We start from the raw sequence: 9,480 nt of genomic DNA on the forward strand, positions 1-9,480 counted from the left end.
TGTAAGATTCTTTAGGAACTATAAGCTTTTGGCATTTCTGGGAGTAAAAATATAGAGAATAACATATACAAAATCAACATATAGGGGTCATGCCTTTGAAATAAGAAAGGGGATAGCCTCACATACCTTTGTGTCTCCTTAACGACGTCGACTAAAAGCTCTCCTTCCGACTTTCGATTCTACATATAAGAGGGTTCGTACGAAGGTTAGATTGTTGAGGGCATACTTACGTTTAAACTAAAGCGGATAAAGCTAACGAAAATTGGGCAGCATTTCGTTTGTTTCGACAACTTTTCCTCATATAACCAAACAGCTCCCAAACAACACAACAACATCCATAATATCATAATACGCAAATTTCCCTCAAGTTAACATTATTCAATCTCTAAACTCATTTCCTGAATCCTCCATAACCATAACTAGAATACCACTTCATACTTGTTTATAATTCCAGTTCTTCAACTACTCAACACTCTTACTATCATGAAATAATTATAATACTCACCTTGATTACGTAAAGATGATCTTTAGATAAAAATACTCCGCTTGAGAAAAACTCCACTTGACTACCAAGGTTTCCAACTCCAATCAACCTTTAGGAAGCATCTACACCCTTGATTCTACCAACTTTTGATGTTTAATCTTTGGTTTTCCCCTTCTTGAATATGTATTAAGGTGTTAGGAAGAGAGTTCTAGAGGTTTTTGGAAGTTTGGAAAGGCGAAGAATGAGAAAAAGAAGAGGAAACCGTGTATATATCAAAACATAATTCGGACCCGACCCGGAATATACGGTACAATATACGGTCCGTACAATTTATACGGTCCGTATATTGGACCGTATGTTCCTTCCAGAATCTCCAGAAATTTCACCCTTCACTGGAAGGGTTCTACGGCCAGATATACGGGCCGTATAAAATATACGGTCCGTACATTGGACCGTATAATCCCCGCTTTTTTCCGATTTCGTTCTCGTTGCTTCGTTCGATCTCAAATCCTTATGGAACTTTCTTGGTACTCATGCAACACCTCCTTAATGATCTAACGGACATTATAACTCGTCCTTAAATCCTTGCTAGACATTCCTTAGCTCGACACCCATGAAATCCTTCCCAAACGTAACTTATACTTCACTTTCATGACGAGCCTAGTTTCGCCAAGTCCGATAACCTAAGAATCTTATCATATATACATTAAGGTTGCCAATCACCCTCTTGTAGTCGTGAAGGTCTCGTGTCCGCCTTGACCGACGTTAGTCCATTCACGACACAACGTCACGAAATTACCGAGGTGTAACATTCTCCCCCCCTTAAGAACATTCGTCCTCGAATGTTAACTTCTCGGGAATCCTGCGAAAATTTCGCCAGAGTTTCCCCTGTAATTTGGCACTACCATCCTGTCACAGCAACCCAAAATAACATCGCCACACAGGGCTACAACATCAATAATAAGAAATATGGCCACACACGACCTGGAAGCAATAAAGTAGAACATTCCATACCTGGGGGCATTGATGTTTCACCTTGGGTCTCCGTAGGGGTGGAAATAGATGCGGATATTTGATTTTCATAGCTTCTTCTGCCTCCCAAGTCATCTCCTCCTTATTATCATTCCTCCATAAGACTTTGACCGAAGCGACCTCTTTATTTCTGAGCTTCCGTACTTGCCTATCCAGGATAGCGACAGGAACTTCTTCATAGGTCAGTTTTTCAGTGACTTGAATGTCGCTTGCAGGCACTATTTTGGTTGGATCCCCAACGCATTTACGAAGCATCGATACATGGAAGGTTGAGTGAACCGAATTCAGCTCTGAGGGTAAGTCCAGCTCGTAAGCTACTTGGCCCACTCTGCGTACGATCTTGTAGGGCCCAATATATCGAGGACTAAGCTTACCCTTTTTACCAAATCTCATTATTCCCTTCATTGGCGATACCTTCAAGAATACCCAGTCATTCACCTGAAATTCCAAATTTCTACGGCGCTTGTCGGCATAAGATTTTTGGCGACTTTGAGCTGTTACCAACCGGTCTCGGATAAGCTTAATCTTCTCAACCGCTTGTTGGATCAATTCTGGGCCTATTAGTTGTGTCTCTCCCACTTCGAACCATCCAATAGGCGACCTACACTTCCTCCCATATAAGGCCTCGTAAGGAGCCATCTGAATACTGGCATGATAACTGTTGTTATAGGCAAATTCAATAAGTGGCAAATGATCCTCCCAATTCCCGCCAAAGTCTAACGCACAAGCTCGCAACATGTCTTCTAAGGTCTGAATAGTGCGTTCAGCTTGTCCATCAGTCTGTGGATGGAATGCGCATCGAATTTCACTTCGAGTACCCAATCCTTCTTGAAAGGATCTCCGAATTTAGCCGTAAATTGTGCTCTCGTCGTTGATAATAGATATGGGAATGCCATGAAGCCGCACTATCTCCTTGAGGTACAATCTAGCATAGTCTTCTGCTGAATATGTAGATCTGACCGGGAGAAAATGTGCTGATTTTGTGAGCCTGTCAACAATCACCCAAATGGAGTCGTACTTATGCCGAGAACGAGGTAATCCAACAACAAAATCCATGTTGATCGCCTCCCATTTCCAGGTTGGAATTTCTATTTCCTGTAAGAGTCCTGCTGGTTTCTGATGTTCGATTTTCACCTGCTGGCAGTTTGGACATTGAGCCACAAACTCGGCTATATCTCTCTTCATTCCTTCCCACCAATACATTAGTTTGAGATCATGGTACATCTTTGTCGCTCCCGGATGAATGGAATAACGAGAATAATGAGCTTCTTCCAGAATCCGACGACGAAGTCCCGCAATATCCGGAACACATAACCTGTTTTGATACCTGAGAACCCCATCTACATAGACTTCAAATGGTGACCCTTCCTTTGGGAATTGCACACCCTTATAATACTTCAATTTGGGATCCTCGTATTGACGCTCTTTTATTTCTGTGTCCAAGGATGAAACAGCTGGGTTAAGCACATTAACTCCGGTATCGCCCGATTCCATTAAACGAACTCCCAAACTAGCCAGCTGGTGAAGTTCACGAGCTAATTCCTTCCTTTCTGGCGGAACATCACTTTGACTACCCATGGATTTACGGCTGAGAGCATCAGCTACCACATTTGCTTTACCAGGATGGTATAGAATATTTACGTCATAATCCTTCAACAGCTCTAACCATCGCCTTTGACGCAGGTTCAGTTCCTTCTGCTTAAAGATATATTGGAGACTCTTGTGATCTGTGTAGATGTCCACGTGGACGCCGTACAAATAATGCCTCCATATTTTCAGAGCGTGAATAACTGCAGCTAATTCAAGGTCGTGAGTCGGATAATTCTTCTCATGCTTTCGCAGTTGCCTGGAGGCATAGGCAATGACCTTGCCGTGCTGCATCAATACACAGCTGTACCTAACCCGACACCCGAGGCATCACAATACACCACATAACCTTCGATCCTTCGGAAGTGTCGGACCGGGCTAAAGTCAACTGTCTTTCGGCCTCTTGAAACTCCGCTCACAAGCATCTGTCCATTGAAATTTAGCAGCTTTCTGTGTTAGCTTCGTCAATGGTGCCGAAATAGAGGAAAATCCTTCCACAAATCTCCTGTAATACCCGGCTAGACCCAGGAAGCTACGGACTTCTGTGGGTGTTGTAGGCCTTAGCCAAGTTTTCACAGCTTCAATCTTTTGGGTATCAACCCGAATACCATCGGCTGAGATGATATGGCCCAGAAAAGTCACGTAGTTCAACCGTAATTCACATTTTGAAAATTTAGCATACAATTGGCGAACTCGGAGAATTCCAAGAACAGTACGCAAATGTTCTGCATGTTCTCCTTCAGATTTGGAGTATACCAGAATATCATCGATGAACACAATTATAAACAAATCAAGGAATGTCCTAAACACATCATTCATCAGGTTCATAAACACTGCTGGAGCATTAGTCAAACCAAACGACATCACCCAAAATTCATAATGACCATATCTGGTCCTAAAAGCCATCTTTGGAATATCTTCTTTTCTGACTCTCACTTGATGGCATCCCGACCTCAGAACTATCTTGGAAAACCACTTAGCTCCTTGCAATTGATCGAATAAATCGTCAATTCTCGGAAGTGGATACTTATTCTTTATTGTCACTTTGTTCAGCTGCCTATAATCGATACACATCCGCAGGGATCCATCCTTCTTCCTTACGAATAAAATAAAGTGCTCCCATGCCGATGGTCGGGCCTAATAAATCCCTTCTCGAGTAAATCTTTCACCGTGCTTTTAATTCCTTCGATTCTGCCACAGAGCCATTCGTAAGGAGGGATAGATATTGGCTCGATTGTCCGCAATACATCGATAGTGAATTCAATCTCCCGTTCGGTGGAAGGCCCGGAAGCTCGTCCGGAAATACATCCGGAAACTCGTTCACCCACCGGACGGATCGAGAGTCGGCGCTTTGCTTCCGTATCATGGACTCGAATTAAATGATAAATATAGCCTTTGGCAATCATCTTCCTTGCCTTAAGATAGAGATAAACCCGCTTGGAGATGCGGTGTTACCCTTCCACTCTAGAACCGGTTCTCCGGGAATTAAACCGGACCACTTTGGCCCTACGGTTACATTTGCATAACAAGAAGCAAACGGTCCATGCCCATAATAACGTCGAAGTCCAGCATTTCCAGTTCAATCAAATCAGCTACGGTGTGTCGACCACCCACTACAACTATACAGCCCCTATAGATTTGCTTGGCTAGTACTGGGTCACCAACTGGGGTGGACACTTCAAAAGGTTTGATTGGCTCGGGTGTTATCCCGATACGACCGGCAATGTAAGGAGTAATATATGACAAGGTAGAGCCCGGATCAATTAGTGCATAAACATCATAAGAACATCGTCAATATACCCGTCACCACGTCGGGGGAGGTTCCAAATCTTGCCGTCGGTCAATGCATAAATACGGTTCCGGGGACCTTCGAACTAGTAGGCTCCTCTCTCGCCTCTCGCCACGCCCCCCCGCCGGAACCTCGAGAAACCCGCCCCTACGGGCTCACCGACGACGAAGAACTCCGGCGACCGAACTCCGTAGGGCCGGGCCTCATCTCTCGGCCGCTCCTCACCGGACACTCGCGCATAATGTGGCCAACCCGACCACGGTGCATAACAAGCATCCGAGCTCCCGACACCGCCCCGACGTAACTTCTGCCGCACCGACCGCACCGTGGTACCGGCGGTCTCTCCGACTAGACTCGCCACGACATCGGGACCCGAAGCTCCCGAGCCCCGACTGGCCCGGAAACAAGTAGGACGATCAAACTTTCGCCCCACAAATCGAGGAGGTGCACTAGATGCGCATCGGCGTAGAATGTCCGGAATACCGCGCCCCGGCCTCCTCTGTACTCGCTGCTAGCACCCGCAGATCTAGTCCTTTTACCATGTCCCCTGTCCCTAGCTCGATCTCCCCTCGGCGGCTGCTGTTGTTCTTCCAGGTTCTGAGCATGCGCGTGAATGCGCGAAATATCCATTCCTTCTAGTAACAGGCTGTCAAGCAATCCTTAAATAAGTGTGGCCCCAAGCCTCTCACAAACCGGTGTATCCGGTCTCCCATATCTACTACCATGGCCGGAGCATATCTAGCCAATGAATTGAATCGGAGACTATATTCCCGGGCACTCATATTTTCTTGCTTGAGATTCAAGAATCTATCTGCGCGAGCCCGACGAACCTCAGGGGGCAAATAATGCCGAATAAACGCATCCACGAACTCTTGCCATTTTGGGGGAGGTGCATTTTCCCCTCTTGAAGAAATTCAATTATTATACCATAAAACAGCTACGTCCCGGAGTCTATACGAAGCCAACTCCACGGACTCGCATCGAAGCATGGATAATCCTCAACGTCCTCAATATCTCATCGATAGCCCGCGGTCTTCATCCGGTTTCGACCCGAAGAATTCTGGAGGATTTAAACTTATAAAATCACGGGCCCGGGCACTGGTCGCCCTATCACTTGAACCCACACTCTGCCGCTGAGCCTGCGCGGTAACTAATTGAGTCAGCAACTGAACAGCATCCCGTAAGTCCTGATCTGGAGCACAGGGAGGAGCCGGAGCTCCTCTGGCGCTCCTCACCGCTAGAGGAATAGGAGTGGAGGAACAGATGCGAGGGACCGGCACTCTCCGCCTCGCCATGTCCCGAGTCGACCGTGGAGGCTCTCGACCGGTGCCTTCCCCCGGCAACTAATATGGTGCGGATTTTCTTCCTTCTCGTCGGCATCGCGAAATCATAACGCACGCTAGAATAGGGAAACCTTACATTATGGCTCTATCGCACGATCTATAAAAAGAAGGACGGTTATTATTCCTAGATGTCCCGCAACCTCTCGTTTATAAGTGTGGCGCGCTTCACACCCATAAACAAGACTCTACCGGACACGGCTCGTAGACACATCCTAAGACGAACTGCTCTGATACCACTTTTGTCACGACCCGCCTAGAGGGCCGTGACGGGTACCCGGAACTAGCTACCGAGCACCACACATCATGCTACTATTGTCTTGATCTGCTCACATATCCATTCCATAAAACATGTACTCATGCATACATAGGCCCTTACGGCAACAAAAGAATAATGTACTGAATATACATCGAGGGACACTTGACAACTGCTACCCACATACAAGTATCTACGAGCCTCTAACTGAAACTCTGAGGTCATGACGATGGGACAGGACCCCATCATATCCAAATATGTACACAAAAGAATACATAAAAGACGGCACCTCCGGTCTATGGAAGTGCTGCGGTACAAGCCGGTCCGACTCCTAAGGCCGGGTCATCTCCCCGCTACTCGCGGGCATGAGCACAACATCCAAAAGGAAAGGATGTCAGTACGAACAATGTACCGAGTATGTAAGGCATATATCATAAAGTAACGGTAGCACAAGAAAGCAAAACAAAGATGAAAAGATAGTCAAAATCGCTTGCCTCTTAAGGCGGAGCTACATGACATGCATACGCGTAACATATCATATCATGTATTGTCGGAACGTGCAGCCCCGATCCATATATTGCCGTGGAACGTACGTCCTGATCCATTATCCATATAGCCCGCGCCCGGGCATCCCGCATCCGGGATGATATCATAATAGGCCAGCTGATCAGGTGGCTGTGCATCTATAGCATATATATAATATATGTAGCATGCATGAGAGCCCAAATAAAAGCGCGCCCTCTCGGAGTGACATAAGGTCGTAAACCTCCGAGTGCATTATGACATCATCATCATTAGATCGTGTCTGGGTGATCCATGACGTAACCTACGGCCATATGTAATATAGCTCAGACGTAAGCTGAAGCCATATGCTTTATAGCTTGGGGCCATATGTAATATAGCTCACTTAGACACGAGCAGTGGCCATATGCTTTATAGCCCACCTCGCTTGCGTCGTGAAGTCATTTAGAATGTTAAGCTTGAAAATCTTTCAAATTGGAGCCATTGGAAGATTCTTTAGGAACTATAAGCTTTTGGCATTTCTGGGAGTAAAAATATAGAGAATAACATATACAAAATCAACATATAGGGGTCATGCCTTTGAAAGAATAAGGGGATAGCCTCACATACCTTTGTATCTCCTTAACGACGTCGACTAAAAGCTCTCCTTCCGACTTACAATTCTACATATAAGAGGGTTCGTACGAAGGTTAGATTGTTGAGGGCATACTTACGTTTAAACTAAAGTGGATAAAGCTAACGAAAATTCAAAAGATTTCGTTTGTTTCGACAACTTTTCCTCATATAACCAAACAGCTCTCAAACAATACAACAACATCCATAATATCATAATACGCAAATTTCCCTCAAGTTAACATTATTCAATCTCTAAACACATTTCCGGAATCCTCCATAACCATAACTAGAATACCACTTCATACTTGTTTATAATTCCAGTTCTTCAACTACTCAACACCCTTACTATCATGAAATAATTATAATACTCACCTTGATTACGTAAAGATGATCTTTAGATAAAAATACACCGCTTGAGAAGAACTCCACTTGACTACCAAGGAGGTTTCCAACTCCTATCAACCTTTAGGAAGCATCTACACCCTTGATTCTACCAACTTTTGATGTTTAATCTTCATTTTCCCCTTCTTGAATATGTATTAAGGTGTTGGGAAGAGAGTTCTAGAGGTTTTTGGAAGTTTGGAAAGGTGAAGAATGAGAAAAAGAAGAGGAAACCATGTATATATCAAAACATAATTCGGACCCGACCCGGAATATACGGTCCGTACAATTTATACGGTCCGTATATTGGACCGTATGTTCCTTTCAGAATCTCCAGAAATCTCACCCTTTATTGGAAGGGTTCTACGGCCAGATATACGGGCCGTATAAAATATACGGTCCGTACATTGGACCATATAATCCCCAGTTTTCCGATTTCGTTCTCGTTGCTTCGTTCGATCTCAAATCCTTATGGAACTTTCTTGTTACTTGTGCAACACCTCCTTAACGATCTAACGGACATTATAACTCGTCCTTAAATCCTTGCTAGACATTCCTTAGCTCGACACCCATGAAATCCTTCCCAAACGTAACTTATACTTCACTTTCATGACGAGCCTAGTTTCACCAAGTCCGATAACCTAAGAATCTTATCGTATATACATTAAGGTTGCCAATCACCCTCTTGTAGTCGTGAAGGTCTCGTGTCCGCCTTGACCGACGTTAGTCCATTCACGAAACAACGTCACAAAATTACCGAGGTGTAACATTTAATCTAACACTTGATAATGAATAATATCATAAACAAGATTCAAGTGAAAGAAGAAAATACTACACACTTAAATATTCAATACAAAACAAGGAATTGAAGAAAGGTTTAAGAAATATCTCATTAAAGTGCTCCAATCTTCTCCTCCAATGGTGTAGATGAAACCTTAGCTCTCCAAGCTTGTATGAAATGGCCAAAGATGAATATAATTGCTCCCTTGTCTTCCTTTTGTAGTTCCTAACTTTTTCCAAGTCCAAAACTAACAAAATAAGCCCCAAATTTTCAGATTTGCAAATCTGTCATGTTTTTGCAAAACTGTGCGTTTTTTTGTCCAATTTTGCCTTTTTTTGACTTTATTTTCGTTTGGTTTCTTCCGATCACTTCTAAATCACATAAACCTATAAAATGGAAGTAAACGACATTAAATGCACTATTTTCTCAATCAAAACATAGCAACAATCAAAGATTAAAAAAGAAATAAGATGGTAAAATATCAATTTATCAAGCTACCTCCGGTCAAAGTTACAGGACTTGTATGTAGTCATGCTTTGTATCCTCTCCGTCATCTCTCTATTTGAGATAAACACATTTTTGTATACTTCACCGCGTGTATTTAACTGTATTTTTGTTGTTTGAATATAATTTTTTCGATTAAATACAGTGTATTTTGTATTCACCAGAGATCCGACCAAATTTGATTGTATT

The sequence above is a fragment of the Lycium ferocissimum genome, unplaced genomic scaffold (genome assembly GCF_029784015.1).
Source record: "Lycium ferocissimum isolate CSIRO_LF1 unplaced genomic scaffold, AGI_CSIRO_Lferr_CH_V1 ctg16511, whole genome shotgun sequence".
NCBI classification, from domain to species: Eukaryota; Viridiplantae; Streptophyta; class Magnoliopsida; order Solanales; family Solanaceae; genus Lycium; species Lycium ferocissimum.